This window comes from Salvelinus alpinus, chromosome 3 (genome assembly GCF_045679555.1).
Source record: "Salvelinus alpinus chromosome 3, SLU_Salpinus.1, whole genome shotgun sequence".
Classification (NCBI taxonomy): domain Eukaryota; kingdom Metazoa; phylum Chordata; class Actinopteri; order Salmoniformes; family Salmonidae; genus Salvelinus; species Salvelinus alpinus.
Genome location: NC_092088.1, coordinates 59591277 through 59616127, shown reverse-complemented (window position 1 = coordinate 59616127; position 24851 = coordinate 59591277). Strand labels below are relative to the sequence as shown.

At 42.1% G+C, this 24851-nt stretch overlaps 1 protein-coding gene across 1 annotated transcript in view; it reads left to right on the top strand.

Moving 5' to 3' along the window:
• The window catches only part of LOC139571049 (testican-2-like), a 61659-nt gene that overhangs the window by 1346 nt on the left and 35462 nt on the right, over positions 1 to 24851 (top strand). The gene's annotated exons all lie outside the window — the stretch shown is intronic.

The window sequence follows — 24851 nt, the reverse complement described above, 5'->3', positions numbered from 1 at the left end:
AGGTATTCTAAACTTCCACACAGAATTCGGCACAGAATCTGCAATTCTCTTGTAGTGTGATATGTGCAACGACAAGTAAAAAAAAAAATAGTATTCTGAACTAAAATATAAACGCAACATGCAACAATTTCAACGATGTTTCTGAGTTACAGTTCATGTAAGGAAGTCAGTCAATTGAAATAAATGTATTAGGCCCTAATATATGGATTTCTCATGACTGGGAATACAGATATGCATCTGTTGGTCACATATACATAAAAAAAAGGTAGGGACATGGATCAGAAAAACAGGCAGTATCTGGTGTGACCACCATTAGCCTCATTCAGCGTGACACATCTCCTTCGCATAGAGTTGATCAGGCTGTTGATTGTGGCCTGTGGAATGATGTCCCACTCCTCTTCAATGGCCGTGTGAAGGTGCTGGATATTATCGAGAACTGGAACACGGTGTCGTACACGTCGATCCAGAGCATCCCAAACATGCTCAATGAGTGACATTTCTGGTGAGTATGCAGGCCATGGAAGAACTGTGACATTTTCTACTTCCAGGAATTGTGTACAGATCCTTGCAACATGGGGCCGTGCATTATCATGCTGAAACTTGAGGTGATGGCGGCGGATGAATGGCACGACAATGGACCTCAGGATCTCGGTGTCTCTGCATTCAAATTGCCATCGATAAAATGCAATTGTGTTCATTGTCCATAGCTTATGCCTGCCCATACCATAACCCCACCGCCACCATGGAACACTCTGTTCACAACGTTGACATCAGCAAACCGCTCGCCCACACAACGCCATACAGCATGTCTGCCATCTGCCCGGTACAGTTGAAGCCGGGATTCACCCGTGAAGAGCACACTTCTCCAGCATGCCAGTGGCCATTGAAGATGAGAATTTGCCCATTGAAGTCAGTTACGACACCGAACTGCAGTCAGGTCAAGACCCTGGTGAGGATGACAAGCACACAGATGAGCTTCCCTGAGACGGGTTCTGTTGTCTGACAAAACTGCACAGTTTAGAGTGGCCTTTTATTGTCCCCAGCACAAGATGCACCTGTGTAATGGAGAAATGCTCACTAACAGGGATGTAAACAAATTTGTGCACAACATTTGAGAGAAATAAGCTTTTTGTGAGTATGGAAAATGTCTGGGATCTTTTATTTCAGCTCATGAAACATGGGACCAACACTTTACATGTTGAGTTTATGTTTTTGTTCAGTGTAGAATACACCAGGTGCAATTTTGAAATGTGGTTGTGCATCATCAGTTTTTCTCTTGTTATGTCAGGCACTGGTAGTCAGCTAACAATTTTTTGATCGCAATTTGTTCCCCTTTAAAGCACTGCACCCACATTCACCCCTTATACGGTTTGTCACGTCCACTTTCTCACAATATGCATTCTGGCCTGCTGTCATCCTGCTATTGACTCAGCCAAGTGTTTGCAAATGATCTGTTACAAACAGAATAGGCACAATGCAATAATGCAATTATAATACAAGTTCTGATCATTGATTACCAAGGTAATGCAGTTAGCTTCAAACTGAATCCGGCTGTACCGATACAATTTTAGCCTAAATGGCATGTAGATATTGCTTTGTCTACGAATATTTTGTGTGTGTGTGTGTGTGTGTGTGTGTGTGTGTGTGTGTGTGTGTGTGTGTGTGTGTGTGTGTGTGTGTGTGTGTGTGTGTGTGTGTGTGTGTGTGTGAAATCCTGCCTCTATCCTGCCTCAATATGATTACCAACAATCACAGCATGACTTGGACGAGAGGCCTGTTGGATTATACACTGAGTGTAGAAAACATTATGAACACCTGCTCTTTCCATAACATAGATTGACCAGGTGAATCCAGGTGAAAGCTACAGTATGATCAACTCAATATTATGAATGTGTTCTTAATGTTTTGTACACTCAGATTATTTTCAATAATTATATTCCCTCAGAATCCTGTTGTTTTAATTGATCCCATAACTAGGTTGAGGGATTATGTCTTAATTGGAGCATACAACACAATACCAGCTTTTTTTCTCTGAGTTAATTATTGCAAGGAAATGTGTGGAAATAGTCCTTATTTCTGTATTGAGGAGATGGTTGGCCCCCTCCATGTCCAATATAATTAAATAATGTGTCATTGTAAAGGGCAATTCTAACATTAACGGAATTACGCTTTGACTCAGACTTTCCACTTTAAAATCTCTTAGATGTAAGGTCCCCTGTTTAGGGTACCTCCGTGGTTCTGGTACCGGTTCCGACTGACATTTTTGCTTATAAATCGATCGGTGGACACCATAGATAAAAATGGCTTGGTTTGAGCGATGTCCGCGGGAACCAGGGCTATCAAAGAAAGCACCAGAACCACGGCGAAATCAATGGGATCTCGCATTTTGCAACACACGGTTTGAAAAAGCATGTGATCAAACAAAGCTTCGGACATCATTGATGACGACCTTCTGATAAAGTGATACACGCATCTGCACACTGCTTCAAAGTTAGCTGCTTACGCTTCGATCACACCGACAGCGTCCTTGTGCAAAATAGTACGCAGCATCATCTGGTTATGTATGCAACAAAAGTAAAAAATTCACCTTCTGCTACCATTTCTGTCAAGAGGTTTATGCATACAGTTTAACACATACGTTCGATAAATCCAACGTATGCACCGAGCGCACTGCAACTGCCTCTGCAACGCAATGCTGCAAGGCAAACGCAGCGTTTCATTGGAAATTTATGTAATTCTGGTGTACCAAAATGCAAGACCCTGTCGGTGTGATCGAAGCTTTAGCGATTTCGATGCAAGCCTTGGAGCTCCGGTATCAAACGTAATATCACTAGCCAGCATCCCATATGCCTAATGTTTGAAGTTATCTCTGCCACGGGATAAGATAGTATCTTCCCCAGTTATTTAAGTTGAAGTTATTGCCTTAAAGGTTGACTTAGTGAAATGACGTTGCCATGAGCAGCAACGCAGATGTTGAGATGAGCGAGATGCAATACTTCGCTCTCACACATAAACACACTATCTGCGCTTGTGCACATGTTCACAGCGTGTTAGCCAGGGCACCAAAACAGCAGAGAAGTTGAACCTTGCGCTTCAACACTTAGTTGTTGCTGAAATTGACCCACTATGCCAGGGGTGTCAAACTCATTCCATGGCAGGGCTAGTGTCTGCGGGTTTTGGGGTTTTCCTTTCAATTAAGACAGACAACCAGGTGAGGGGAGTTCCTTACTAATTAGTGACCTTATTTCATCAATCAAGTACAAGGGAGGAGCAAATAATGTGCAGATACTCGACCCTTTGTGGAAAGAGTTTGACACATGCATTATGCTGTTTACTTTCTGCATCTAGGTCATATTGCTGAGTATACCTTTAAAAGGGCCAGTAGTTGATTTTGAAGGTTTGCCATGTTTCTTTGAGTAAGAACATCTTTTGGGACCTGAAGGTTCCCCTAGCTACCTGTCAAGCCTTTTGAGTTAAATAAATCCCAATTTGAGAACGGAATTGCCTTGTCTGACTCTTGGTTTTGCACTACCACAAATGTGACACAGTCCTCCACCTATGGAGTGGTGACACATCTTTGAACAGAAATAAATGGAAAATGCAAACAATTGGAAAACGAGTTAAAAGGCAGTTTTTCAGGAAATTACTTGGTTATTCTATGAAGGATCACCCATGACACTGTTAAATAAGCCAAATTACTCAAATGAATGCTGACCCTCCTTTGAGGGGCAGAAAGTTTAATATTAATGCAACAATGGAAAGCAATAATTATAAGCAGATCATAAGAACATGCACACACAGTATATACACACAACCACAAAAACATACATGAATATTAAATATGTATTCTATTTCAAAATTAAGACCTACAGTATGCAGAGCTTGCAGAGCTTGCATTGGATTGTTTGCGGCCGACGGCTGTTTCGCATTTGATAAAATCTCATCCCCCAACTCTAAATAGACTTGATTCTTGTTCTTTCTATATTCCTGGTATAGTCAGTGTCTTCTGTAACCTAGCGTGATTCACGGTTGAGCCAACATGCTTTATCCCCTGGCCTCCTCTTCAAATGGCCATTGTGATGATGAAACAGTCCATTTGCACTCAATTAGTAGTCCATGTTCAATTTGAACTCTTAACACAAAGCAAACGGACACTGAAAGAGGCTGTTGATCCAGCAAATGAAATTGTATTGGTCGCATACACATATTTTGCAGATGTCATCGCAGGTACAGCGAAATGCTTATGTTTCCTCTTTGTCTCAGACTCCATTAAATGTCTCAAACTCTCCTTTTCCACCCAGGTTTCACAGTCACACAAACTGGTTAATATGGTAAGATGTTCAATGAGACTCCATTATAGGGGTGATGAGCTATGATTGCTGTTATTACTCTATCAACCGGGATCAAATTCAGATAGGCTCATCCGATGAGTCCGGCTATGTCTTAAATTGCACCCTATTCCCTATGTAGTGCACTACTTTTGACCAGGACGTATAGCATTATATAGAAAATAGGGTACTATTTGGGGTGCAGCCTCCATCATTGTGTAGCAGCTTACCAGTCAAGCCACCATCTTATCCATTCTTGTTATAAAAATAAATTAGATGACACTGCATTATTGAAATTGCAGTCATTCTGCACGTTATGCATAATTGATCGGATTTAGTCTCTCTGATTGCAGAAGCCAAATCAACAGTGAATACAATTTTATGCTCAACTAACTTCCCCTTATTAACGTCACATTGTGAAGTCATACTTTCGAATCAGTCTGATCAGCATTGGAGACAGTGGTCTTGTCCCAAATGGCACCCTATTCCCTACATAGAGCACTACTTTTGGCCAGAGCCCTATGGTGTTTTCTATCGTTGATGATGACATAGAATAGATCAGTTTAGAATGTTCATCAGACTGCTAATGAGACGCACCTGTGGGAGAGGATCACACATACTCATTCTTTTTAGGAGAGTGTGTAGTGTCACCGAAACACACGAATGCACTCACACAGTAACACACTGTTGGAATAAAAACAAGCAGAGCTGACCTATCCTTAGGTATCTCTCTCTCTCTTTCTCTCTCTCTCTCTCTCTCTCTCTCTCTCTCTCTCTCTCTCTCTCTCTCTCTCTCTCTCATCAAATCGGTTCAATCTGCATTCCCCCTCCAACAATTCTTCCCTCTTTCTCTCTTTATATCCTACTCCTCATCACCCCTCTCTCTCTGTGCTGGTTAGAAGTAGCAGTAGTTCTAGCTCGTTAGAGCGCAGCTCTCTTCCACAGCAGCGGGTCAGGGCTGTGCCACTAAGTCCCTGCCTGCACCTGTTCTTCTCCTCCACTTCAATTTTAATGAACAGAAAACGTTCTGTGCATTCACACAAACCTCAGTCCCCATGCAGTCGATGCCAGCCAAATAAAAAATTCAGGATGGCTGGGCACGCAGGTAGGTGGGTGGGGGGGGTGTAGACAGTTTGGTTGTCGTAGCGACGCTCATTATGAAGATTCAGTTTGCCAGCTTGATCATCAAATCATGTGGATGTCGTTTCGCTTGTGTTTGTGAACCGTTAAAGCTAGAAAGCAATGCAAGCAGTTGGCTTGGTGGCTAAAGCAATATAACCTGCTACATGGAGCCTAGCGTTCACCTGGGCTCCGAGACAATGATCTTTATGTCAGGGTGGTTGCATGACACATATAGGTTGCTCCCAAATGGCACCCTATTCCATATATAGTGCACTACTTTTTACTAGAGCCCAAGTACGGAATAGGATGCCATTTGGGATGCATCCACACACAGTCTTGGACGAAACAAAACACACACAAAACAAAGGTTGTTTGATAAACGCCAACCATGGCACCTGTTCCTCTTTTTGTCTGATGTTGGCACAACAAACACCCGCCCCTTCAGTCCCCCAAACAGAAATTGTTAAGACCACACCGTAAAATTGAAACAGAACCCATTGGCCTTATTCAAATACTTCAGAAATGCATCCTTCCTTGAGGAATACCACCTTATTACTTTCACCAATCCAACCAAATGAGATCTGTGATTACTTCAAGGAAGGATGCATTTCTGAAGTATTTGAATAAGGCCAATGGGTTCTGTTTCCATTTTACAGTGTGGTCTTAACAATTTCTGTTTGGGGGACTGAAGGGGCGGGTGTTTGTTGGTGACAGTGCAGCCAAATACTCAATTTAAGATGATTCAGGAGATTACTGTGTGGGTGATGTCAGGGAATTATTACTGTAGCCTACTGTACCAGTCCTGGATATTGCCCTTGATCGGAATGTCACAGAGAAACTCTATGCATACTTTCCCTTTAACAGCTGTTTATTTAATTATTATTTATTTAAAGTATGTTTATGTTTTTAGATTGAGATATGTCATGTACTTCCCTCATTTGGTTAGTATTTACAGCTTTGTCAAGAAAGATCCCCTCACCAACATTTTGTTGTCTTGTGAACATAGATCAGCAGGCATGGCGTAGTAGATAGTGTGCCTAAATCAGCATCTAGATAGCGCTGTTGGGTGTTTTGGCCCAGCACCAGAAGTTGTGGGCTCTTGGGAAGTCTGCGTAGATTGAGTGCACCTAGATCAGCAGGCATGGCGTAGATTGAGTGCACCTAGATCAGCACTGACAGAGAGAGGGGTTGAGAGCATCATGCTGCTCTGTGGGGTGTTTAGGCTCGGCATCAGAGGTTGAGAGCACAGTGCTACACTGTGGGGTGTCTTGGCCCAGCACGAGAGAGATGGGTGGGATGGAATTGAGTGAGAACAAAACAAAATATCCTTTCATCATCCTCCACTATGCACTCCCAGACAGCATTCCAAATGACAACCTATTCCCTGTATAGTGCACTACTTTTGACCAAGGCCCATAGGGAAAGACACAATAATTATTGTGAATTGCTGTAATTTCCTGGAAAGACACAATAATTCATAATAAGTGTCCTAGTCGGTCTCTGAAATGCCACTGAAGTTGTTGTGTTGTTTTGCCTTGAGGCACTTGGGCCCTGGTCAAAAGTAGTGCACTGCATAGGGTACAGAGTACCACTTGGGAGACAGCCTGTGTGTTTTGTGGAAGACAACTGCACTGAAATATTCACAAAAGTCAATATTTCACAACTGGATTAACCAAGTATTCTTGTTTGTTCTACTTGTCTTTAATCTCACTATACTACCCTCTGTCACTATTGTAGCATTAATGCAGTGACGGGTCATACACTCCTATGAAATGGTATCAGGCCTGATTAGATGTGAATCACTTTAATTCCCTTGCTGAGTCCAGAAAGGGTTCTAAATTCAGCAGTATTTAGGATGGCCTACCCGGCCGAGGCTGCAAGCAGCAGCAGCAAGACACGCAATCTATAATCAATTACAGCTGGATACTGTGACAGTACTGTGTGTGTGTGTGTTTGACAGCACTAGGGGACATTAATAACACAGCATGGGGGGAAATGGAAACACTTAGAGGATTTAAAATGTTCAATCGCTTTCTGCTCTTTTCTTTTTTTCTTTTTTTTCTCTGGTTCTCCTCTCTCTTGCTCTACCGCTCTTTCTCTCTCATCCCTCTTTCTCTCTGTCTCTCTCTGCCACCCTTCTTTCTCACATGCTCCCTGTCACTCATTCACCCTCTTTCTCTCTTCATCTCTCCTTTTCCCACTCTCCCTCTGTATTCTCTAAGTCCGACTCCCCCAGAGGTACTGAACACCTCTCACCTCGCCGCTCTGACAGCTCTCATATAGCCCTCTCTAGCCTCTTCTCTCTACCTCCCTACCCTCCCTGCCATCCCTAGCCTCTACTCTCTACCTCCCTACCCTCCCAGCCCTCTAAGCCCTCCCATGATCAGCAGCTTCTGAGCTGGATCCCCCCACACAAGACCTGACCCTGCCTCCCTACAGCTGCTTACACTTCCCTACAGCCAGAGGGAGGTGTATAGATGTATATATTTTTAATTCCATTCCTTTACTTAGATGTGTGTATTGGGTATATGTTGTGAAATTGTTAGATATTACTTGTTAGATATTACTACACTGTCGGAGCAAGAATCACAAGCATTTCACTACACCCGCAATAACATCTGCTAAACACGTGTATGTGACCAATAACATTTTATTCTGATTTGATTTGAGAAGAAGAGTGTGCTGGTGATGCTGCTACTGCAGTGTGTGATCTGCCTCCATTCACTCCACACTTTTAATCTGGAAACCCCTGGTTGGAAACGAGGGAGACCCCTGTGTCCATATATACACACATCCATGCATATCGACCAATTAGTAGGCTCTCGTGATCTTTAAAAAATATATATTGATTTTAGATCACAACAGAATCACAACAAAATATATATACATTTACATTTAGGCTCTAGTGAGCAAATCCGTGCTTCACAGCTCCTGTGAACAACACACTGCTGACATAGCAACACACTGCTGACATAGCAACACACTGCTGACATAGCAACACACTGCTGACATAGCAACACACTGCTGACATAGCAACACACTGCTGACATAGCAACACACTGCTGACATAGCAACACACTGCTGACATAGCAACACACTGCTGACATAGCAACACACTGCTGACATAGCATAACACTGCTGACATAGCATAACACTGCTGACATAGCATAACACATTGGAGGAGAGAAGAAAGTATACAATGTTCTGGAGTCCAGAGAGGATGTCCCATGTGTTCTCCTCTTGGACCATGACTGATTAGATCCACAATCAAAGGGGGGAGTCTGTGTTACTTATCGTGAAGAGTCTGTGTCTAGTTCTCAGGAGACTAGAATATAAGAACATGATGTAGCACAAAGCCTGTACATATGTAGCAAAGCAGTACTGCAGTAGAGGCTCCTACAGATGGAACTGAAGGTTTGGTTCTAAACTTTCATCTATTATCAAATCAAATCAAATTTTATTGGTCACATACACATGGTTAGCAGATGTTAATGCGAGTGTAGCGAAATGCTTGTGCTTCTAGTTCCGACTATGCAGTAATATCTAACAAGTAATCTAACAACTACCTTGTACACACAAATACACACAAATGTAAAGGGATGAATAGAATATGTACATATAAATATATGGATGAGCGATGGCGTGCGGCATAGGCAATATGCAGTATATACAGTTGAAGTCTGAAGTTTACATACACTTTAGCCAAATACATTTAAACTTTCACAAAAAATATTTCACTTTCACAATTCCTGACATTTAATCCTAGTAGAAATTCCCTCTCTTAGGTCAGAAATTTACATGCACTCAATTAGTATTTGGTAGCATTGCCTTTTAATTGTTTAAGTTGGGTCAAACGTTTCAGGTAGCCTTCCACAAGCTTCCCACAATAAGTTGGGTGAATTTTGGCCCATTCCTCCCGACAGAGCTGGTGTAACTGAGTCAGGTTTGTAGGCCTCCTTGCTCGTACACGCTTTTTCAGTTCTGCCCACAAATTTTCTATAGGATTGAGGTCAGGGCTTTGTGACGGCCACTCCAATACCTTGACTTTGTTGTCCTTAAGCCATTTTGCCACAATTTTGGAAGTATGCTTGGGGTCATTGTCCATTTGGAAGACCCATTTGCGACCAAGTTTTAACTTCCTGACTGATGTCTTGAGATGTTGCTTCAATATATCCACATAATATTCCTTCCTCATGATGTCATCTATTCAGTAAAGTGCACCAGTCCCTCCTGCAGCAAAGCACCCCCACAACATGATGCTGCCACCCCCGTGCTTCACGGTTGGGATGGTGTTCTTCGGCTTGCAAGCATTCCCCTTTTTCCTCCAAACATAACAACGGTCATTATGGCCAAACAGTTCTATTTTTGTTTCATCAGACCAGAGGACATTTCTCCAAAAAGTGCGATCTTTGTCCCCATGTGCAGTTGCAAACCGTAGTCTGGCTTTTTATGGCGGTTTTGGAGCAGTGGCTTCTTCCTTGCTGAGTGGCCTTTCAGGTTATGTCGATATAGGACTCATTTTACTGTGGATATAGATACTTTTGTACCTGTTTCCTCCAGCATCTTCACAAGGTCCTTTGCTGTTGTTCTGGGATTGATTTGCACTTTTCGCACCAAAGTACATTCTATCTCTAGGAGACAGAATGCGTCTCCTTCCTGAGTGATATGACAACTGCGTGGTCCCATGGTGTTTATATTTACGTACTATTGTTTAGAGGTCAACCGATTAATCGGAATGGCTAATTAATTAGGGCCGATTTCAAGTTTTCATAACAATCGGAAATCGGTATTTTTGGACACCGATTTGGCAGATTTTTTTATTATTTTTTATTATTATTATTATTATTTTTACACCTTTATTTAAATATTGCTGTTACATTGTACAATCTTCAATGTTATGTCATAATTATGTACAATTCTGGCAAATTAATTACGGTCTTTGTTAGGAATAAATGGACTTCACACAGTTCGCAACGAGCCAGGCGGCCCAAACTGCTGCATATAACCTGACTGCTTGCACGGAACGCAAGAGAAGTGACACAATTTCCCTAATTATAAGAAATTCATGTTAGCAGGCAATATTAACTAAATATGCAGGTTTAAAAATATCTACTTGTGTATTGATTTTAAAGAAAGGCATTGATGTTTATGGTTAGGTTTGGTGCAACGACAGTGCTAAATCATCACCCATTTGCCGAAGTAGGCTGTGATTCGATGAGAAATTAACATTTACATTTACATTTAAGTCATTTAGCAGACGCTCTTATCCAGAGCGACTTACAAATTGGTGCATTCACCTTATGATATCCAGTGGAACAACCACTTTACAATAGTGCATCTAACTCTTTTAAGGGGGGGGGGGTTAGAAGGATTACTTTATCCTATCCTAGGTATTCCTTAAAGAGGTGGGGTTTCAGGTGTCTCCGGAAGGTGGTGATTGACTCCGCTGACCTGGCGTCGTGAGGGAGTTTGTTCCACCATTGGGGTGCCAGAGCAGCGAACAGTTTTGACTGGGCTGAGCGGGAACTGTACTTCCTCAGAGGTAGGGAGGCGAGCAGGCCAGAGGTGGATTAACAGGCACCGCATCGATTATATGCAACGCAGGACACGCTAGATAAACTAGTAATATCATCAACCATGTGTAGTTAACTAGTGATTATGTGAAGATTGATTGTTTTTTATAAGTTTAATGCTAGCTAGCAATTTACCTTGGCTTCTTGCTGCCCTCGCGTAACAGGTAGTCAGCCTGCCACGCAGGCTCCTCGTGGAGTGCAATGTATGGCAGGTGGTTAGAGCGTTGGACTAGTAACCGGAAGGTTGCAAAAACTAATCCCTGAGCTGACAAGGTAAAAATCTGTCGTTCTGCCCCTGAACAAGGCAGTTAACCCACCGTTCCTAGGCCGTCATTGAAAATAAAAATGTGTTCTTAACTGACTTGCCTAGTTAGACTTAGGGATGCCACCCATTAGATAAAATACGGAACGGTTCCGTATTTCACTGAAAGAATAAACGTTTTGTTTTCGAAATGATAGTTTCCGGATTCGACCATATTAATGATCGTATTTCTGTGTGTTATTATGTTATAATTAAGTCTATGATTTGATATTTGATAGAGCAGTCTGACTGAGCGATGGTAGGCAGCAGCATGCTCGTAAGCATTCATTCAAACAGCACTTTAGTGCGTTTGCCAGCAGCTCTTCTCAATGCTTCAAGCATTGAGCTGTTTATGACTTCAAGCCTATCAACTCCCGAGATTAGGCTGGTGTAACCGATGTGAAATGGCTAGCTAGTTAGCGGGGTGCGCGCTAATAGCGTTTCAATCGGTGACGTCACTCGCTCTGAGACTTGGAGTAGTTGTTCCCCTTGCTCTGCAAGGGCCACGGCTTTTGTGGAGCGATGGGTAACGATGCTTCGAGGGTGGCTGTTGTCGATGTGTTCCTGGTTCGAGCCCAGGTAGGAGCGAGGAGAGGGACGGAAGCTATACTGTTACACTGGCAATACTAAAGTGCCTATAAGAACATCCAATAGTCAAAGGTAAATGAAATACAATTGGTATAGAGAGAAATAGTTCTATAATTCCTATAATAACTACAACCTAAAACTTCTTACCTGGGAATATTGAAGACTCATGTTAAAAGGAACCACCAGCTTTCATATGTTCTCATGTTCTGAGCAAGGAACTTAAACGTTAGCTTTTTTACATGGCACATATTGCACTTTTACTTTCTTCTCCAACACTTTGTTTTTGCATTATTTAAACCAAATTGAACATGTTTCATTATTTATTTGAGGCTAAATTGATTTTATTGATGTATTATATTAAGTTAAAATAAGTGTTCATTCAGTATTGTTGTAATTGTCATTATTACAACAACAACAACAAAAAATCAGCCGATGAATCGGTATCGGCTTTTTTTTGGGCCCTCCAATAATCGGTATCGGCGTTGAAAAATCATAATCGGTCGACCTCTACTATTGTTTGTACAGATGAACGTGGTACCTTCAGGCGTTTGGAAATTGCTCCCAAGGATGAACCAGACTTGTGGAGGTCTACAATTTTTTTTCTGAGGTCTTGGCTGATTTCTTTTGATTTTCCCATGATGTCAAGCAAAGAGGCACTGAGTTTGAAGGTAGGCCTTGAAATACATCCACAGGTACACCTCCAATTGACTCAAATGATGTCAATTAGCCTATCAGAAGCTTCTAAAGCCATGACATCATTTTCTGGAATTTTCCAAGCTGTTTAAAGACACAGTCAACTTAGTGTATGTAAACTTCTGACCCACTGGAATTGTGATACAGTGAATTATAAGTGAAATAATCTGTATGCAAACAATTGTTGGAAAAAATGACTTGTGTCATGCACAAAGTAGATGTCCTAACCGACTTGTCAAAACTATAGTTTGTTAACAAGAAATTTGTGGAGTGGTTGAAAAATGAGTTTTAATGACTCCAACCTAAGTGTATGTAAACTTCCGACTTCAACTGTACATATGAGATGAGTAATGTAAGATATATAAACATTATTAAAGTGGCGTTATTTAAAGTGACCGGTGATACCTTTATTAAGTCAATTTATTTAAGTGGCCAGAGATTTGAGTCTGTATGTTTGCAGCAGCCTCTCTATGTTAGTGATGGCTGTTTAACGGTGATGTCCTTGAGATAGAATCTGTTTTTCAGTCTCTCGGTCCCAGCTTTGATGCACCTGTACTGACCTCGCCTTCTGGATGATTGCGGGGTGAACAGGCAGTGGCTCAGGTGGTTGTTGTCCTTAATGATATTTTTGGCCTTCCTGTAACATCGGGTGCTGTAGGTGTCCTGGAGGGCAGGTAGTTTGCCCTCGGTGATGCGTTGTGCAGACCTCACTACCCTCCGGAAAGCCTTGTGATTGAGGGTGGTGCAATTGCCATAGCAGGCGGTGATACAGCCCGACAGGATGCTCTCGATTGTGCATCTGTAAAAGTTTGTGAATGTTTTAGATGACAAGCCAAATTTCTTCAGCCTCCTGAGGTTGAAGAGGTGCTGTTGCACCTTCTTTACCACACTGTCTGTGTGGGTGGACCATTTCAGTTTGTCTGTGATGTGTACACCAAGGAACTTAAAACTTTCCACCTTCTCCACTACTGTCCTGTCGATGTGGATGGGGGGGTGCTCCCTCTGCTGTTTCCTGTAGTCCACGATCATCTCCTTTGTTTTGTTGACATTGAGAGAGAGGTTATTTTTCTGACACCACACTCCGAGGGTCCTCACCTCCACCCTGTAGGCCATCTCATCATTGTTGGTAATCAGGCCTACCATTGTAGTGTCGTCTGCAAACTTGATGATTGAGTTGGAAGCGTGCATGGCCACGCAGTCGTGGGTGAACAGGGAGTGCAGGAGAGGGCTGAGAACGCACCCTTGTGGGGCCCCAGTGTTGAGGATCAGCGGGGTGGAGATGTTGTTTCCTACCTTCACCACCTGGGGCGGCCCGTCAGAAGGTCCAGGACCCCAGTTGCACAGGGCGGGATCAAGACCCAGGGTCTCGAGTTTAATGACGAGTTTGGAGGGTACTATGGTGTTAAATGCTGAGCTGTAGTCAGTGAACAGCATTCTTACATAGGTATTCCTCCTGTCCAGATGGGTTAGGGCAGTGTGCAGTGTGATGGCGATTGCATCGTCAGTGGACCTATTGGGGCGGTAAACAAATTGGAGTGGGTCTAGGGTATCAGGTAAGGTGGAGGTGATATGATCCTTGACTAGCCTCTCAAAGCACTTCATGATGACAGAAGTGAGTGCAATGGAAGATGAACTAAGGGGTACGGTTACAACCTCTACTCAACGGCTGGATCAGTGTTAAACTGGGACTGTATGTTATCATCAGTGATAGAACATGAGAGAGGGAATGAAAGAGGGGAAGAGTAGTTTGAGATGCAGAGGAAGGAAGATGGGAATTAAGAAAGAGGAGAGGGGGATGGAAGAGAGGTGAAAGGGGATGAGATAAAAGAGAGTGAGAGAGAGAAACAGAAGGAAAGAGAAGACAGAGAGCATCACATATAGAGAATAAAACCGAGACGGCGAGAGGAATGGAAATGAGGACAGTGCAGTCTTACATGGTCTAAAATCATCTTTGTGCCGGCGGTCGGGTGCCAGGCGAAATGAGAGCTGCCCAGCAGGTAGTGTGAAGCAGCAGGGTGGAACTGAATTTAGTCTGAACCAGAGAGGCAATGCAGAACTCACTTTATTTTCCTCTCTCTGTCATCTCAAAGGGTAATAGCTTCTATAAAGAAATAACCCCCATTTACCTCAATGATGAGCGGTTGTAGACTCAGTTGGTAAGAGTGTGGTGCTGGTAACCCCATGGTTGTGGGTTCACTTCCTGCAGAGAACAAATACACATACTGATACTGCAGTCCGTCATTGAGTAATGTTAGAAAGGAAGGTGTTGAGAAGGTCATTCCCTATGAGATTAGTGTTGCTAATTGCTCGTGTTTTAAATGCCTCCTCTGATAAATTACTGATGTTTTCTCCTTCCTCGTCTACACATGATGGAAGATCTTTTGGATCACCAATAGTGTATGGATAGTCATGCATACATAGATTATCATCAGAGGTGCATGTCCCACTACCTTCTGTTTTGGTATTGTGATCCACCCCATCCCCAGTACTTTCTTTGGGACAACTGAACAGGATACAGCATGTGACAGCTGACGTCTACTTAGAAATACCTGTCATTCACAGACTAACATGTGCACGTGAGCACATCCACACACACAGGCTGAGTCTCGTCCCAGTGATATGAGGGATTATAACCTGTCAGTCAGGGTGTGGATACACAGCAAGGGGTGGAGCTGTCTGCCATGTCAGATACTGAGACACCCAAAGTTAAGTGGATTCCTGTCATATACATGTAGCTACTCCCCCCCCCCCCCCCCCCACACACACACACACAGAGAGAGTAGACATCACTGAGGGATTCTTACATGACATCAGGTGTTCGGCCCATTCATTTAAAATGGTTCAAACTGACAGTTTTACTATATCCCGCTTTCAACAGACTTGTGATACGAGTGGATTTTTGTCATAATTGTGGATTTTGTGTTAGCTGGATGCATGCATATGCATCCTTGAAGATTGGCAGGCATTTGCATACCAGAATGATTTGTGATATCGTGACCCTCTTTCACCCTTTTGACATTGCCTAGTTGCCACAAACTGCAATTAAACCTTGTGACATTTCCCCAAATGATAATGTCACCTTGCTACCGTGTGAACTTAAGCCACTATATGTGTGTCGCAGTCGATGTCCATGATACATGTACACAAAGTAATACATTCTCCCTGAATAAATGTTTTGTAGCCTTCCCTTCATAAAAGCATTGATTTCCACTTCTTGACAGAAGGACACCTATTACACTGGGCCTGGCAGAATACCAAAAACCACACACACACACACACACACACACACACACACACACACACACACACACACACACACACACACACACACACACACACACACACACACACTTTAAATAATGCACGAGCTGCAGCATCAATAACAAGAACATCAGAGGTGTCCGATTTAATGGTTGGGTCATAAACTCTGTGACACACACAAGGCCCAGCTAATGTGTGACTCCATCAGGTCCGGATAAGGTTAAACTACGAGAGCCAGAAATTCACAGAGCCAAACAGCAAAGGTAGATTTAAAGGCAATGTACAGTCAAAATCATGTTTTTCATGAAATTGGATGATATTTAGATGAAACCAGATCAAAGTATGATGACCAAAGTCAGAAAAATGACTGTTGCTTCTACATTGATAAAGTTTGTTCATAAAGTTACTGGTCCGATCCCCCGTGTCAAACACTTGGATTCAGGAGGCGGGATTGTTAAGAGGATAGGATGGCATGACCTTAACTCTCATTTTAATACACCAATTGTAACATGCGTGTTTGCAAAGGGGTGTGGTTTATATAGCTAGATACAGTGCATTCGGAAAGTATTCAGACCCTTTGACTTTTTCCACATTTTGTTACATTACAGCCTTATTAAAAAATGTATTACATTGTTTCCCCCCCTCAATTTAAACACAATACCCCATAATGACAAAGCAAAAACAGGTTTAAAAAAAGTAAAAATAAAATGATATCAAATTTTATTTGTCACATGCGCGTGTAGACCTTACAGTGAAATGTTTCGTTATAAGCCTTTAACCAAAAATGCAGTTCAAGAAATAGAGTTAAGAAAATATTTACTAAATAAACTAAAGTAAAACATTGTAACACAATAAAATAAAAGAACAATAATGGGGCTATATACAGGGGTACCGGTACCGAGTCAATGTGTGGGGGTACAGGTTAGTCGAGAGGGAGGGGGGGGGGGGTGGTGTCAATGAAAATAGTCCGGGTGGCCATTTGATTCATTTTGCAGCAGTCTTATGGCTTGAGGGTAGATGCTGTTAAGGAGCCCTTTTGGTTCTAGACTTGGCGCTCCGGTACCGCTTGCTGGAGTATTTGACAATTTTTTGGGCTTTACTCTGACACCGCCTAGTATATAGGTCCTGGATGGCAGGAAGCTTGGCCCCAGTGATGTATTGGGCCATACGCACTACCCTCTGTGACGCCTTACGGTCAGATGCCGAGCAGTTGCCATACCAGGCGGTGATGCAACCGTTCAGGATGTTCTCGATTGTGCAGCTGTAGATCGTTTTGAGGATCTGGGGACCCATGGCAAATCTTTTCAGTCTAATTTCATAAGTATTCAGACCCTTTACTCAGTACTTTGTTGAAGCACATTTGGCAGCGATTACAGCCTTGATTCTTCATGGGTATGACGCTACAAGCTTGGCACACCTTTGGGTAGTTTCTCCCATACTTCTCTGCAGATCCTCTCAAGCTCTGTCAGGTTGGATGGGGAGCGTCGCTGCACAGCTATTTTCAGGTCTCTCCAGAGATGTTCAATCGAGTTCAAGTCCGGGCTGTGGCTGGGCCACTCAAGGACATTCTATCAGGCTTGAAGGTAAGACCCAGATGTAGACTGTGTCGGAGTAACAATGTTTATTACAGGCAGCAGGGCAGGCCAACGACAGGTCAAGGCAGGCAGGGGTTGATAACCAGAGTAGTGGGGTAAAGGTACAGGACGGCAGGCAGGCTCAGGGTCGGGTCAGGCAGAGGTCGGTAATCCAGAGGTGGGGAAAAGGTACAGGATGGTAGGCAGGCTCAGGGTCAGGGGCAGGCAGAGTGGTCAGGCAGGCAGGCTCAGAGACGGGACAGGCAAGGGACAAAACCAGGATGGCGAGAAAAAGAGAGACTGGGGAGAAGCTGGAGCTGAGACGAAAAGCTCTGGTTGACTTGACAAACAAGACGAACTGGCAACAGACAAACAGAGAACACCGGTAGAAATACACAGTGGATAATGGCGACACCTGGAGGGGGGTGGAGACAATCGCAAAGACAGGTGAAACAGATCAGGGTGTGACAATACCCCCCCCCCCCCCCCAGGGGCCTGGCATCCTACCTGGGCGCATACCTGGTTGACCGGGGTGCCAGCAGTGGAAGTCGGCGATGAGGACTGGGTCCAGGATGTCTCTAGCGGGGACCCAGCACCTCTCCCTCCCAGTCAACCAGGTACTGGAAACCCCTACCCCACGGTCGCACAATCAGGAGGCATCTCACAGTGTAAGCCTGTTGGCCGTTGATGAGACGGGGGAGAGGAGTGGGCCTAGAAACAGAAGACAAAGGTCTGTGAGACATGGGTTTAACTCGGGACACATGAAAGGTGGGGTGTATACGAAGGGTACGGGGCAACAGAAGACGAACAGCAGAGGGACTAATAATTTTAGAAATGGGAAACGGCCAATAAACCGGGGGGAGAGTTTGGATTTTAGCCCTGATGTCCTTACACAGCTCTCTGGTCTTGGCCATTGTGGAGAGGTTGGAGTCTGTTTGATTGAGTGTGTGGACAGGTGTCTTTTATACAGGTAACGAGTTCAAACAGGTGCAGTTAATACAGGTAATGAGTGGAGAACAGGAGGGCTTCTTAAAGAAAAACTAACAGGTCTGTGAGAGCCGGAATTCTTACTGGTTGGTAGGTGTTCAAATACTTATGTCATGCAATAAAATGCAAATTAATTACTTAAAAATCATACAATGTGAATATCTGGATTTTTGTTTTAGATTCCGTCTCTCACAGTTGAAGTGTACCTATGATAAAAATCACAGACCTCTACATGCTTTGTAAGTAGGAAAACCTGCAAAATCGGCAGTGTATCAAATACTTGTTCTCCCCACTGTATATATTTTTTTATTACCTTTTTTTGCCAAATTTGGTCTTTAATAAAGAGTAGACAAACAAGTTCCCTACCTTCTTCCACTTGCCTCCTCCATTTTTGCGGTAATGCTGCAATCAGTTGGTTGTAATTTTGGATAGAGCAAACATTTCCATATATTTTGGTTAACTGTACATGTGACATTACTCCACCTTTTCTATTCATAATATCATTAACAAAGATAGTTCGTGATTTTTTAATGTTTCCATAAATAATTTTAAAAAATTCATCAATTAGTATATTTGAATGTAATATTTATTTTCTGAAGGATGAAACTGTAATTGCAACCAGCTTTGTATGACTTGTTTTACAAATGGCGATAATTTAAATATTTTCAGATAACTGAAAGTGAGAGGTTGTAATCTGGTTAAAGAGAAAAATACCGTATTTGAACAAGGGGTGAGCCATTCTTACTAATCTACTGGAGAACCAGTTTGGGTTTAAGTATAACTTTTGTATGCTTTTAGTGAGAGGCTTAATGCTTTAATATTTAATCACTTTAGCCCCCCAAACTTACTATCAGTATATAAATAAGCATGTTTAATTTTCTCTTGCTTTCCGTTCCAAGTAATTAAAAAAAATCTCAAATAATTTAAAATGATAAAAATCTGTCGTAAATAGGTAAACTGGGATATATCTAAGTAATTAATCAGGGTGATTTTCCCATAAATAGACAAGTATTTACCTTTCCATGGTAGCAAGATCTTAACTATTAACTTCCTATTAAAATGAGTTGTACTACGTTCCTTTATTTCTTTAAGGATATGAATAACTGTGTCTGATGTTAGCTAGTTACAGGCTAGAGGGGTCTTCAGCCAGCATGGAACAAAGGGGGGGAAGGGTCGTTCAAAACTCAGACGCGGTTGTCAAGTCAACACATCCATCAGTGCTGCTGTGAACCACATCACATTTTTTACATCATTAGCTAGGTTTCCATCCAATTTGTGACAGATTTTCATGAGAATATTCAAAAATCTGCATAAAGAAAATATTTGCATTTTACCACCCAACAAACTTGTTGTGGATAACAGTCAGTGCGTGATGACGTAGTGCACACAAAATGTACTTTTTCTCTTAAGTTTTCATGTACCGAATACATTTTTTAAGTTCAATGTGTTTCCAGTGCATTTTCAACTCAACCTATAGTTTTTTTCACAAAAACTGTTGCATTAAATAGAACATTTAAGCGTTTCCACCACCATTTTTTGCATAATTCATTTTACAGACACAAAAAGATCCCACCATGTAGAATTAACAAATGATCTGTCCGCATTTATAAAATTGTACCGAAACAACATGTTTTTTGTACACTTTTATTTATGATTTATATATTTTTTTATACAAAACATCCACATACAAACTACAACATACAGAGATACACAAACATTCACAACATCACCCCTGCCCAGATTCACCTGCTCACACCCCCATCTCCATCGCCCGTATCACTCTCTGCCTCAAACTGCACCATGTTGTTTCTCTCCGTCGCGCTTGCACTTTCAATATTTAGATAATAAAACCTTGACCTTTCCATTGTGTTAACGATGGAGGATTGGTTGATTTCCAGTTTTTATATATACTTTAAAAAAAAAGTAAATTTACATCGTACTACTTCTGACAGCCAACTTTCTAACTTTGCCCATAACTTTTGAACTTTATAGCATGCCTAGAAGGCATGGCTTATTGAGTCAGTGTTTTTTTTTTTATACGGTATGACTTTACTCACATAAAAACTGTGGATGGAAACGTGGTTAGTGATGCAATTTCAATGTTGATTGAGTAGCTTTGTGTACCATCAAATTAGCTTGAGATGATTTTACTGCAACATTGCTCACTGCATCCAAGTTACTTGGCATTTGAAAGATCTGTCAGTCAAGGCGAGCTCATGAATATAATCTCCCTGCCCACTCAGCCTGTCTTTTCAAACTTTCTGGTACTTAGCCATGAGAGAAAAAGAACAAATTCTCAAATTTTGAGCACTTCTATCCAAAACAAATATTATTTATGATGTTTTAGTCACTCAAAAGGCTATTTTACATGTGCATCAGGATGACTGTTTTGAGACTTTTAAATTCAGTTCCTCCCCTTGTCAGAGACACCACCCAGTTTACTGTAAGTACTCTGGCTGGGACTGAGGAGGAGAGAGGGATGTGGACAGATAGGGGAAGAGGAGAGAAATGGGTTCAGGGAAATCAGCTCATTCCCATTGGAGGGAGAGAGAGAGAACAGTAGTGTTGTGGTCTGGGAGGTTCTAAATGGCAGAGTTGAATCTCTGCCATTAGCTAGGTTAACAGATTTTCATACCAATATTCTAAAATCTGCATAAAATAATATATGTGCATTTTCCCACCAGAGATGTGATTCCATTAAATTGACTTGTTGCGGATAAAAGCCTGTGCGTGATGACGTAGTTCACATTACATTTGCGGTTAAATTCCCATGTACCAAAAAAAAAAAGGTTAAATGGGTTTCCATTGCATTTTCAAATCTGCTGATGGTTTTGTCACAAAATGTTTTGCATTATATAGTGAATGTTCCCACTCTGGTATTGACACATGCGCTCTAGCCAACAGCTGGCAGATACAGTGCGGCTAGGCTCTACAGGCAGTGTTGCCAACTTAGCGACTTTGTCGCTATATTTAGCGAGTATTCAGACCCCTCTAGCGACACATTTTCAAAAAATCGACTAGCGACATTTTTTGGAGACTTTTGGAGACTCTGACATGAAAGCACGTATCGTTCTTACTCTTGTCAACGAGCAGCAGGTGCTGCCGTGGGCCCCATCCCCGTCCCAAAGCACTCACAGGCGGCTCAGTCCTCGCGCCCCTCCGCGTCCAGACTGCAAATGAATCGCGCATGCGGGAAGCCGCCGCTGGCTGATTCCTGGCTTACATTCAAGGCGGGATGTAAATGTAAAATGTTCTTTGTCTAAAATAAATCACTGCAAAAAAAATCAATCACTGCATTTGAGTCACACAGCCTCAGTCACTTACTCACGTTGTCCACTGTGTGTGTGCCTCTCTGTGACATAAGCTAAACATCTAGCTGGCTAGCTCATCATGTCTGTCTAAACTGTACACTCAAAAATACAGAAAGGAGTGGGAATCAAACCCTGAATTCCAAAGGCTGGTTGAAGCCGTTTATTGGAGATGATACACGGCCATACTGCCTGTATTGTAAGGCTGATTTCTACACCAAACTTAGTGAAGTAAAAAAACACATGACAACTCAAAAACATACTCAAAAGGCAAAGCCTTATAACAGTTCCACCCAAAACAAGCTGCCATTTATGGTTTAAAAAATTGACTCTGCAAAAAACACTGAGGCCACCATGGCATTAGCTATCGCTGAACACTGTTCCATGCTGGCATGTGATCACATTGGAGAAGCATGTAGAGCTGCTTTCCCAGACTCCACTGCTGCTACCCACTTGAAAATGCACAGGACAACGTGCACAGAAATGATTAATGGTGTTCTAGCACCATACTTTCTGAAAAAGTTGGTCGCAGATGTGGGTGATCAGCCTCCTGCTTGATGAGTCCACGGATGTAAGTGTTTCTAAGTACCTGGGGGTTGTGATAAGGTACTTTAGTGACACCAAGCAGACAATTGTATCAACATTTCTGGGGCTTGTTGAGTTGTAGGGAGGAGATGCCAAATCTATAGCCCGTGCTGTTGTGGCTTTCCTCGAGAAGTGTTGTCTTAAAAAAGAGAAACTCCTGGGGATAGGGACTGACAATGCCTCTTTTATGACGGGGATTAACAATGGGGTCCATAAAGTGCTGAAGGAGGAGTATGGCCTCAAATATCTGGTTCATATTCGCTGTGTGTGCCACTCTCTGCAGCTTGCTCATTTGTAGTTCTAAACATATTTAGGGTGTTTTTTACTCACTTTTTGTCTCTCCCAAGACGTTATTCCTTTCACCTACAGCGTCCATCACAGTTACATGCACATGGCCAATTATGCAAATTAGGCGATGACGTCATTTAGAGACTTCTAGCGACTTTTAGGACAGCCAATAGCTACTTTCCTTACTGAGGTGTTGGCAACACTGTCTACAGGTAGGCTAGTCTACTTGATGAGATTATTATCGATAAGAGCTAAATACTTTTTTTGTCAAACAGCAGCCAAGCATCGATCATCATGTCACCAGAATAAGACCCTTAATATTTATTGAAATCAGCATCAAGCTCATCACCCTGTGAAGTTCATCACCACTTATTTCATCTGTAGCCTAATAAACTGCATGCTTTCACGAGTCGTCGTGGGAGGACCACACAACATATCATCGCGTGACTCCAATTTTACATCGATATGATGGTTAATATATCAATATTTGTTCATAAAAGCAATTCCACTGCCATTTCTTGCATATTTAATTTTACAGACACAAAAAGATCCCACTTTATATAGCATATTTTGTTTTGCTGTTTCCATCAGACCTGTCGTGTCATTTGTTATCCGACATGTACTTTACTCTCATAAAAAGGTTGTATGGAAACCTGGTTATAGACGGAAAATATTTACCTCCATGAAAACAGCCCCAAGGAGCAGAGAGGGAAGACCCCAGTATGCCTTTATGAGGGTGTCACGCTTTATGGCTTCCATTGGGAGCTTTTTGGCACCTCTTCTTCCTGTACAGTAAATGTTTATGGTGATGTTTTTCCTACGGAGTATACCATCGCTAAGGAGGGAGACCATATATTTCACCAAATGGCTGCTATTTACTGTTCTGAGGCCAAGAGATAGGCCTAAGCCAATATGCTGAATTTCTTTGCTGTTTGCTATAGAGCATATTCACAACCAAATAGATACAGGGAGGATATCACAATGTAAATTTGTGTATATTTATTGATACTGGGGAAATATGCTTGCTCTTTCTTTTACTTCTGTTGTGCATTCCGTTTTATGAGGATACAAATGCTTTGAACAATATTGTTTTTTCTCTGCCTGTTGCAGAAGCAATTATATGTGAAGTCACTGCTAACAAAAGCTGGTTGTTATTTATTGTGTCTTTGTGGAGACCTTAGCACGAATCAAGAGACGCTGTATACTGAAGATGGTGATGAATGTTGATTAATACACTTCGATATATTTGATGTTACACTTCTTATCCTCAAACTATCCCTCTGTTTTCTTCTCTTTTGCATCTCGTTCCACCAGGAAGTAGAGGTCAGTTTCTTTTTCATCTATATTCTACTCTTCCCGTTTTCTTTTGTCTGATGTCTTTAAAAAAATACTTGTAACTCACTTTCATTGTGTCTCTGTCTCTCTCTTTATTGCAATTTCCTCACTCTCCCGCCCGCCCTAGACACGTTCTCTCTCTCTCGCTCCTTCAATTTGTCAATTTTAATGAGGATGGTTACTGTTGTAATGAAAGGAAAAATCACTCCACAACTATCTTTTGGTATTTTTTTAATTAGTCCACTGTTGATACAGTCGCAACATGTTTTGCATGTCAGCAACGACATTTTCAAGATATAGGACTTTCAAAAAGCAAATTGTCATTTGCCGCATCATCATGATGATGGAAATGACTTCATATGATGCAAAACGCATCATTATGATGATGTGGCAAATGACAATTTGCTTTTTGAAAGTCCTGTATCTTGAAAACGTCATTGCTGACATGCAAAACATTTGGGACTATATCAACAGTGGACTAATGGAAAAAATACCAAAAGATAGTTGTGGAGTGATTTTTCCTTTCATTACAACAAGTATAAAAAGTAAGGATTACAATTCAAAGCCCGCTTCCCCCTGAAGCCATATGTTCCACAGCCATTGGATGCATACCAAATGCATCCAGACTCCATTCCCTATATTGTGCACTACTTTTGACTTTACACAAGAGCCCCATGGGATAAGTAGTGCGTTATATAGGGAATAGGGTTCCATTTTGGACACACAGTGTGTGCAAGACTATTCTGGTGAATTACTACAGGCTGCCATGCAGCTCCTTAAATCCCCATGCAGACCCATAGGGCTCTGGTCAAAAATAGTGCACTATATACCGAATAGGGTGCCATTTGGGAAGCAACCATTGACTCACTCACTCAGTTAATCATGATGCTTATTTTACTGTGGGTTAA